The 10,374-nt window shown below is 39.4% G+C and overlaps 1 protein-coding gene across 2 annotated transcripts in view; it reads right to left on the bottom strand.

Annotated features, from left to right (window-relative positions):
- AEBP2 (AE binding protein 2) overlaps positions 1–10,374 on the bottom strand; it is a 76,188-nt gene that overhangs the window by 9,086 nt on the left and 56,728 nt on the right. The window lies entirely within an intron of this gene.

The raw sequence follows: 10,374 nt of genomic DNA, 5'->3' as shown, positions 1-10,374 counted from the left end.
TATATATATATATATATATATATATATATAAAATTAAAAAACAACTTTTAATCAAGAACTTAAGTGTTCATACCCTGGAAAAGATAGTACCACCACTACATCCTGCTTTGTGGCACTCAAACCTCTCTGTCTTTCCCACAAGGCTGAAAAGTCCATGACATAGTTATCTTCTTATTCTACTAACTTTTCAGTCATACCACCTATAGCAGTGTTTAGTGTAAAGTGAATTAATTAACTGTTTGGAAATCTATTCTAAAAAAATAAACCTAGATTCAGTAAAAGCTCTGTGCTGAAGGATGTTTGTATTACAGGGAACACCGTTAAGCACTTCAGGCCTAAAAAGGGGAAAGCACATATCCCAACACTGAGATCTAAGAACTGTACTTGTTAATACCTATTATCTCCATCCAAGTTGCCAAGTTGCCATAATCCAAGTTCAGGTCTCCATTCTTCTGGACCTCCTCCAGTCATCAGAGCTACTTTCCACTCAATACCCAGAAGGCTTTTCCCAATGTACAAATTCAGTAGTATCACTTTAAACTCTTCAACAGTTCTCCTGAGGACTTATGAAACGGTCACTCTAAGTATGGTACAGAAAACTCTTCAGGATCTGGCCTCTCTAGGCCTCCGCTATTTCATGCTTTTCTGCCTTGAACTCCCTTAGCCTCATATTGAGAACAGTTTCCCAAACTACTTGGAACATATAAAAGAAATATTGTCCTGATCTGTAACTTAATGGAACAACTAACTCTCCACGCTTTCTGTGCACCAGCAGCATTAATATTTTACAGAAGAACAATTATGATATTCAGATACTATTAGAGTACTGGACACACAAAAAGTAAAATAAAACAAATCCCACTCTACTAAAACTAAAGACTTATTTATATGAAAACTCTAGTTCACAGCTTTTGGAAGGCTTACTAAAGGTCACTTCCTCGGTGGCTCACGCCTGCAATCCCAAAGTATGGGAGGCCAAGGTGGGAGGATCACGTAAGCGCAGGAGTTCTACACCAGCCTGGGCAACACAGGGAAACCCTGTTTCAATACAAAAACTTAGCCAGCTGTGGTAGTGTGCGCCTGTAACACCAGCTACTTGGGAGGCTGAGGTTGATAGGATTCCCGGCGCCCAGGAGCCGAGACCATGTCACTGCACTCCAGGCTGAGGGAGAGTGAGGCCCCACACCATGAAAACATAAAAAAGGAAAGAAAGAAAGGAAGGAAAAGAAAAAGGTCACTTATTTAAAAAGCGATATACTGCAGAATTACAGTAAAAATCAAGAACAAAAACTGTAACATGTCTCATTAGGATATCGCTAATGGCTTTTCAACTGTCTACAAGTTCTGGCTCCGCTTTAAATAAATAACAACTGCAAATCATTAGAGTATGTCTACATTTAAGTTTGGTTTATTCAAGAATTGTGACCAGAAACCCCAGTTAATTTATCTATACTCCCAAGTGTGACTTTGGCTCTCTATAACAAATTACTGAACATTCATTTACATATTCAGAATAAATGTTTAAGTTATATACACTTCATTTTTTGATTACTCATTTTAACTCAGGCAATTAACTTAAACAACTACAGGTCTCAGTTAAGTCAAATAAAATTTACATCAAATTTTTACTCCCACCACCTCATCACTTTCCTGCCTGGCATATGCAGTGTCTGCCATGCGCATACACAATGATACATCTCTTTTTTAGGACACATGCATTATCACCTTTTCCACAATGATGCCCCCCTACAACTCTAATAATGAGTGAAGGGTCTCTTAGTCTATGTCTCCAAAATCTGGGTGCTTATTCTGCATTAGCATGTATTACACCATATTGCCAATCCCTTTATGTGCCTACCTTTCCTCACAGAGTGTGGAATGTAGAATATGACAGACAACTCAGTTTCTACCCCCAGGTACTAACACAAACATTTCCAATAAATGCAGAATGCAAGCAAATAATTATAATGGAATACTATGCGGTCATTTAACATTGGGGTTACACAAACACTAATAAAAACAAGTAATAGGCCAGGCATGGTGGCTCATGCCTATATTTTGGGAGGCTAAGGTGGGTAGAACAGCTGAGGTTAGAAGTTTGTGACCAGCCTGGCCAACATAGGGAAATCCCGTCTCTACTAAAAATACAAAAATTAGCCGGGCATGGTTGGTGCATGCCAGTAATCCCAGCTACTCGGGAGGATGAGACAGGAGAATTGCTTGAACCTGGGAGGCGGAGGTCGCAACAAGCCGAGATCTTGACACTGCACTCAAGCCTGGGCAACAAAAGTGAGTTAGACTCTGTCTCAAAAAAAAAAAAAAAAAAAAGCAGCAGCAATGGTACTAATATCAAAGGTACAAAGTCATACCATATGATTATGACAATCAAAAAAACAAAAGAAAAATTTATACGCAACAGGGTGTATATTCAAGTAAAAAAATCCACTAATCTGAACAATTAAAATACGTACTACTCTATGCAAACCTCAAAAAAATAAAAGGAAAAACAAAAAACAGGTTTGCGTTGGCAATGAAATCATGGCACACAACTTCTTCTACTTTTCTTTATTCTTTTAGTTTTTAATCACATCACTTTTTCAACAAACTTTTCTCAATTTAATTTGTTTTTTCAAGCCGAGGTCTCACTGTCACCCAGGGAATGCAGTGACATAATCTCAGCTCACTGCAACCTCTGCCTCCTAGGCTCAAGTGTTCTTCCTGCCTCGGGCTCCTGAGTAGCTAGAACCACAAGCGCAGCCACTACGCCTAGCTATGTTTATTTTTTGTACAGAGGGGGTTTCACCATGTTGCCCAGGCTGGTATCAAACTTCTAAGCTCAAGCAATCTGCCCCACCTTGGTCTCCCAAAGTGCTCAAATTACAGGCATGAGCCACAACATCCAGCCTCAGCTTCACTTTTAATCATGTATTTTCACAAAAGGAAAAAAAAGAAAAAGGAATTAAAGAAGTTTTAAATAATCAAACTAAAGCCATGTTACCATTATTAATTAAGGGAATAAAAATGCCATTTGTTTTACTATCTAAATACGTGGCTTACCTTAGCCAATCAAAAGCATTCATAGCAGATGAAAAATTTTTTAAGTCTTTACAATTTTATTACTCAAAAAAGTTTCATTTTTTTAATTTAGCTTTCTGACTCTGTGCTTGTGTCTTCAACACTTTCACAACCATTTTCTGCTCCTCAATAAGGAGAGCATGCTTGATCCTGACATGAACACATTTATAACACATGAAACCACCAAAGGCCATGTTTCTGTTTTGGACAATCTCATAAGAACTTTAGGTCTTACACCGCGAACCCCTCAATGTCTGCATGGGCACATGACACATGCAGATTTTGGTGCTTTCCCAACCTTCTTGGTATAAAGGTAAACAATTCTAGTTTTGTTAGAGGCTGTATCATAGGAAAGCCTACAACGGTACGTCAAACGCTGGACCATTCTGAGTGCCTGCAGACAATGTCCCCGGAAGAGGAAGAAGAAAGTATTTGAAATTAAATGAATAAACAGTAAAGAAAAAATACTACCAAGAAGGAAAAGTCTCATTTACAACTTAAGGCACTTATTATGTCCCGGAGTTTTTTACTGTTTTCAGTTGATTTTAAATGAAAGGTAGCCCATTCAGTTTTTAGGTTTAAGCTTAAGGAATCTATGCAAGTTACATGGTACATCAATCTGAACAGAAAGGCCTAAAGAAGTATACGAAAAGCAGGCCAGGTGCCATGGCTCTGGCCTGTAATCCCAGCACTTTGGGAGGCCGAGGTGGGTGGATCACAAGGTCAACAGATCGAGACCATCCTGGATAACATGGTGAAACCTCATCTCTACTAAATATACAAAAAATTAGCTGGGCGTGGTGGCGTGCACCTTTAGTCCCAGCTACCCAAGAGGCTGAGTCAGGAGAATCGTCTGAACCCAGGAGGTGGAGATTGCAGTAAGCCAAGATTGCGCCACTGCACTCCAGCCTGGCAATAAAGTGAGACTATGTCCAAAAAAAAAGAGATAGAGAGAAAGAAAGAGAGAGAGAGAGAGAGAGAGAGAAAGAGAGAGAGAAAGGGAGAAAGAAAGAAAGAAAAAGAAAAGCAATATACTCTCCATTTCATTACCAGACTGTGAAAATTAAGGTAATGCTTAAAATAAAATCAGGAAATAATAATGTTTAACTCTTAAAATTTCCATATAAAGGAAATTAGCACTTTCGTGTTTTAATAATCTTAATCTCAATTTTTGAAATCAAGTTCCAACCACCCAAACAAAATAATGTTACAATGTCATCCTGAAAACCTATTAGGACTGAGTAAAAGCAGGGCTTTAAGCAAAAATAAAACACTGTCTCCACTATATAAAAACCTGTAGTGAGGCCAGGTGCAGCGTCTCATGCCTATAATCCCAGCACTTCGGGAGGCTGAGGCAGGAGAACTGCTTGAGCCCAGGAGTTCCAGGCCAGCCTGGACAACATGGTGAATCCCTGTTTCTGTTTTTTATTTTTTAAAGTATAGGTTAAAAAAAAAAAGCCTGTAGTCAAATAAATACTCTGATTCTAGACTTGGCAACAAAATTAAATAAAAAGTCCAAACACAGGCCTGGAGATGCTAAAACAAAATACCTCCATAATTAAACAATACATAAAAACAATGCAAGCCAACCAAGCACAGCAGGCCAACTGACTGGTAACTAGGATTTTGCTGACCTCTTCTGGAGAAGGCTCGAAAGAAAATATTTCAATTAACGAAATAAGGCAAATTAGGCAAACCAAACAGTACCTCATATCCTTTTTCTAATCAACTGTTTCATTATTTGTATTATTATTTTCTACAAAGGTTAATTTGATAACAAAGTAACTTAAATTTGTAGTTAGTACTGGATGGTTTTTTTTTACTACTAACAGAATTGCTTCTGTTTAACATGTACTGCGCCGCTGTCAAAACCTTCCCAGTTCCAGAACTTTGGAGAATTTGCTCACCTAACTCCTTTCCTTTCTATTGTGTCCAACAAAGACCTTATCTCATTATGGATGTCTCTTCCTTCCACTTTCCTTCCCCAGGAAAAAAAAAAATCATTCTTCAGATTACATTCCACCTTTGTGACTTTTCCTCAGTTAAGATACCTCAGCCTCCTCACTGTGACTTAAGGGTATACATCACTCACTCCTAGGTTTTTAAACTTACAATATATGTAAGTGTCAATGTTCTTATGTCCTCTCAGATGTTTTTTATAGCTAAAAACCTTTTCATTTTCATGGACTATTTTGATCCTGAGCAAATTTTTTATTTTTTTTTCTAGACTTCTAATATTATTGCTACTATTTTTAGTTCCTTCGTTTGCCTTTTTTTTTTTTTTTTTTGAACCATCTCGATTCTTCCCATGGTGAAGCTAAGGACTGCATCAAAAGGAGCTGCTCTAATGAAAGCATATGCAAGTTAGTGCCTCCCTTTTAGATCACAAGCTTATCATAACCACTATTCTCTTATCTGTAGAGATACTAGCTCACTACTAGACCACCATTTTATCAAATCTATGGCCCTTTAAATCATTAATTATTTGGTGAGGCCCAACCACTTCAACCCTTACACTTTTCTCATTATTTCCATTTATTTCTTAGGTAATCTCATCCAGTCTGATACCTATAAATACCACAAATATACTAAATACTCCCATATTTTCTGCCTGTAGCCACATCTCTCTCCTCTGAGCTCTAAACATATCCATCAGCCTAAGTGGCAGAACCAATAAATGCCCTATTAGGCCTCTAAATGTGTCCAAATTAGAGCTCTTGATATTCCCCCTCCCCAGTCTGCTTGTCTGAGAGCCTCCATGGAAACTCCATTCATTTGGCCAGCTGCCCAGGCCAAAAAGCCTTGAAATTGCTGTTGCCTCTCATTCTAAAGCCCAGTATCTATCCATAAGTCTGGTCCATAGTAACTGCAAAAGATAACCAGGATCCAACCCTGAACTCCACTGCAAACATTCCAGTCTAAGCCACTATCATTCTCACTTGAAATACTGAAAAGACAAACTCCACTTTACTCTCAACCCTTGACTTTCTACAATTTGTTCTCAACACAGAAACCAAAGCGAACGTATTAAAGCCTACATGAGGGAAAAAAAACGACAGTGGTTTTCTAGGGCAGGAGGTGGAGGTAGGAATGTACTACAAAGCTACACCAGGAAACCACAGTGCTGGGATTGTTCTATTTGAACTGTCATGGTGCTTGCCTCAGACAACTTTCAAAACTCATAGAAATGTGTAACTTTCAATAGGTCAGTTTATTACACAGAAATTATACCTCAGTAAAAATTATTGACAGCAAGTTTCTTTACTAAGAGAGAAATAGGCTGGGCGCAGTGGCTCATGCCGATAATGTTTGGGAGGCCGAGGTATGCGGATCATGAGGTCAGGAATTTGAGACCAGCCTGGCCAACATGGTAAAACTTCACCTCTACTTAAAAAAAAACACAAATTAGCCAGGTACGGTGGCAGGCGCCTGGAGACTGAGGCAGGAGAATTGCTTGAACCCAAGGAGCAGAGGGTCGCAGTAAGCTGAGAGCATACCACTGCGCTCCAGCCTGGATGACAGAAGACTCCATCTCAGGGGAAAAAAACAAAAGAGAGAAAGAAAAGGGCTGGGCACAGTGGCTCATGCATGTAATCCCAGCACTTCGGGAGGCCAAGGCGAGCAGATCACTTGAGGTCCGGAGTTCAATACCAGCCTGGCCAACATGGCGAAGCCCCATCTCTACTAAAAATACAAAAATTAGCTGTGCACGGTGGCATTAATTTAGTAGTACTCCGAGCTACTTGGGAGGCTATACAAAAATCATTTGAACCTCGGAGGCAGAGGTTGCAGTGAGCCGGTATGGTGCTATCTCAAAAACATAAAAATGAAAATATTATTTAAAAAACTAGGCCAGGCATGGTGGCTCACTCCAGCACTCTGGGAGGCCAAGGCAGGAGGATCGTTTGATCCCAGGAGTTTAAGACCACCCTGGGCAACACAGCAAGACTTTGTTTCTACAAAAAAATAAAACAAATAAGAATAAAAATTAAGAAACAAAAAATTAGCCGGGCCTGGTGGTGTACTCCTATAGACCAAATTGCTTGGGAGACTGAGGCGAGAGGACTGCTCGAGCCCAGGAGTTTGAGGCAATAGTGAGCCACGATCATACCACATTACACCCTGGGTGATAGAGTGAGACTCTGTCTCAAGAAAAAGAAGAAGAAAAAAAAAAAAAATCACTAAATCAGGCCATGTCTACTCAACCCCCTTCAGTGGCTTCCCGTCTCACACAGAATAAAAGCCAAGGTCTTAGTCCAACCAAGCTTCTCCCAATTACCTCTCAAACTTAACTCCCACTCTCTCTTCTTCCCTTGTTCCCTCCAGCTACACTGTCTACTCTGCCTATTCACTGTTTTTCTAATATACCTGGCATACTCCCACTAAGGATGTTCATTTGATCGTCCCTCTGGATAAAATGCTTATCCTCCACTAATAATGGAATGGTTTATGCCCTCGTTGCAAGTTTTTACAATTTTACTAATTTATCTTGTTTAGTCGTGTCTCCTCCATTAGAGTATGGGTATGTTATTTTTTGTTTGGTTGGTAGGTTTTAATCTGTTTTGTTCACTGCTATATCATTAGTACCTGGCTCACAGTAAGTGCTCAGTATTTAAGTGAATGCACAAACTAGCTCTAATGCCACACTCTGGACATGGTGACATCTTACTGGCCTCTTAAAAAAAAATCTAATTACAGACTTACCATAAAACTGTGTTCCCAAATTTCAAAAGAAGACTTCAACCAGCCTTGCTGAGCAAGGCCCTAATCATGCTGAATCCCCATAAAATCCCCAGAGCAGCCATATTAACTCTTTCTAGTCTGCAAACCCTGTAATATTTTCCTCCCCAACTCTTTCATCCTTATTTAGATAACTGTATTTCCTATGTTCTTTAAAAGAAAATAAGGACATCTTTCCTCAAATTCATGTCTCCATGTCTTCCAATCTCAGAAAAAGTTTCCTTTTCTTTGCATCTAATTTTCTACTTTCTTGCTTTGACTCCAAATTTTGTTCTTTACTCTCTCCTTTATATCCTTATCTAATTTCCAAAATACACAATTCTACCCTAAATATTTTAAAACTTGAGTAGATGTACCGATACCTAACTATTGCTCCATTTTCTATCTTGCTTTTTTTTAAATAAAGTTACTTAATAGTGTCCATTTAATTGGTATATTTGCTGCCAAAAAATTGGCAACACAAGGAGGGACAAAGGGTAAGCTCCAAACCAGGCTCCCATGCCCAGGCTGAAGCAGGATCTATCCTCCCTGTAAGTAACACACATATCAATGTACGTACCACAAGAGTTCTCATCCTGGAGTCAATGAATGGGTTTGGGGTAAAGGTCCATAAACCATATGTAACAACAATACACAACTATGCTAGATCACACTAGGAAAGGTAATACAACCTTTACAGTCCCTAGTTTCATGACCTGAAAAATTCAAGTTAGAGCACAAACACTGGTTATGTGGTAACGAAAAACACAAATTAATTTATATAATACATTTAAAAACTTATATTATGTCAAGCATGCCTCCATTTACATTTAGTCCATAAACAAGACAAGGTTAGCCTGGGCAACATGGCAAGACCCTGCCTCTACAAAAAAATAAAAGTAAAAAAATTAGCCAGGTGTGGTAGCTCCTGGCTACTCAGTTACTCAGCATGGTCCCAGCTGTACTGAGAAGGCTGAGGAGAGGGGATCTCTTGAATGCAGGAGATCAAGGCTACAGTGAGCCATGTTTGTGTCACTGCACTCCAGCCTAGGTGATAGAGTAAGACCCTGTCTTGGAAAGGGAAAGGAAGACAAAGGATGTCAGCAGGGCATGATGACTCCCACCTGTAATCTCAGCATTCTGGGAGGCTGGGACAGGAGGAATGCTTGAGGCAAAGAGTTCAAAACCAGCCTGGGCAACATAGCAAGATCGTGTCTCTCTCTAAAAATATATTAAAGATAAATGTTTAAAAAAAAAAAAAACCCAAGGATGTCCCCTCTGACCATTCCTATTCCACCTAGTACTACAAGTCCTAGCTAGAGCAATCAATCAGGTAAAATCAATAAAAGGCATCCAAATAGGAAAAGAGGAAATCAAATTATTTCTCTTCACTGACACTATGATTCTACACCTAGAAAACCCTGAATATTTCACCAAAATCTCATAAGCCTGATTAACAACTTTGGCAAAGTCTCAGGATACAAAAATCAACATACAAAAATCAGTAGCATTTCTATACACCAGCTACACTCCAGCTGACAACCAAATCAAGAATGCAATGCCATTTACCATAACCACCACCACACCCACACACACACACCCCCACACACACACTCTCTCCCCCTCCACCCTCAATTCAATAAATGGCACTGCAGAAACTGGCTCACCATATGCCAAAGAATGAAACTGGATCCTTACTGAACTCTCATCATATAAAAAAATAACTCAAGATGGGCTGGGCACGGTGGCTCACACCTGTAATCCCTGCACTTTGGGAGGCTGAGGCAGGTATATCACTTGAGGTCAGGAGTTCAATACCAGCCTGGCCAACATGCTGAAACCCCATCTCTACTAAAAACACAAAAATTAGCTGGGTGGTGGCATGCACCTGTAATCCGGCTACTCAGGAGTCTGAGGGAGGGGGATCACTTGAACCTAGGGCGTGGAAGTTGCACTGAACCTAGATCATGCCAGGGCACTGTAGTCTGGGCAACAGAGCAAGACTCTGTCTCAACAACAAAAAAAGTAGGTACAAAAAAGAGGAAAGCTATATATAATTATATAATTGGAAAGTAAGTAAGGATACCTCCAACTGCCTTGAATAGTGAAATCCAAGGATGCTCTACAAGGCCTTTATATAAAGTAACACAGTGTTGTATATAGCCTATACAAAGCCTCCCATATAAGTAAATACTATGTAAATAGTTGTTACACTGTACTTTTTAATTTGTATTATCTTTATTGTGGCTCTTCTCCCCAGATATATTACCAATCTGTGGGTGGCTGGAATTGTGGCCATAGAACCTGTGGATACGGAGGGATGACTGCATGTAGAAGTAAACAGGAAAATGCAAAAAAAAAAAAAAAAAAACCTCATTATTATAGGAGAAGAGGGAAATAGAGATTCAAACCAAACAAGATACTGATATCAATAAGGACCTTTTGTATTTCAATTCTCATGTATTTTTCAATTGAAATATTAAAAAGTGACCCAAATTTAATGTGTGTGTGTGTGTGTGTGTGTGTGTGTGTGTGTGTGTGTGTGTGTGTTTTTAAAGACAGGGTCTCACTTTGTAGCCC

Source organism: Cebus imitator, unplaced genomic scaffold, assembly GCF_001604975.1.
Source record: "Cebus imitator isolate Cc_AM_T3 unplaced genomic scaffold, Cebus_imitator-1.0 Scaffold2, whole genome shotgun sequence".
Classification (NCBI taxonomy): domain Eukaryota; kingdom Metazoa; phylum Chordata; class Mammalia; order Primates; family Cebidae; genus Cebus; species Cebus imitator.
The sequence above is the reverse complement of the archived record's forward strand: the minus strand, read 5'-3'. Positions and strand labels throughout refer to the sequence as shown.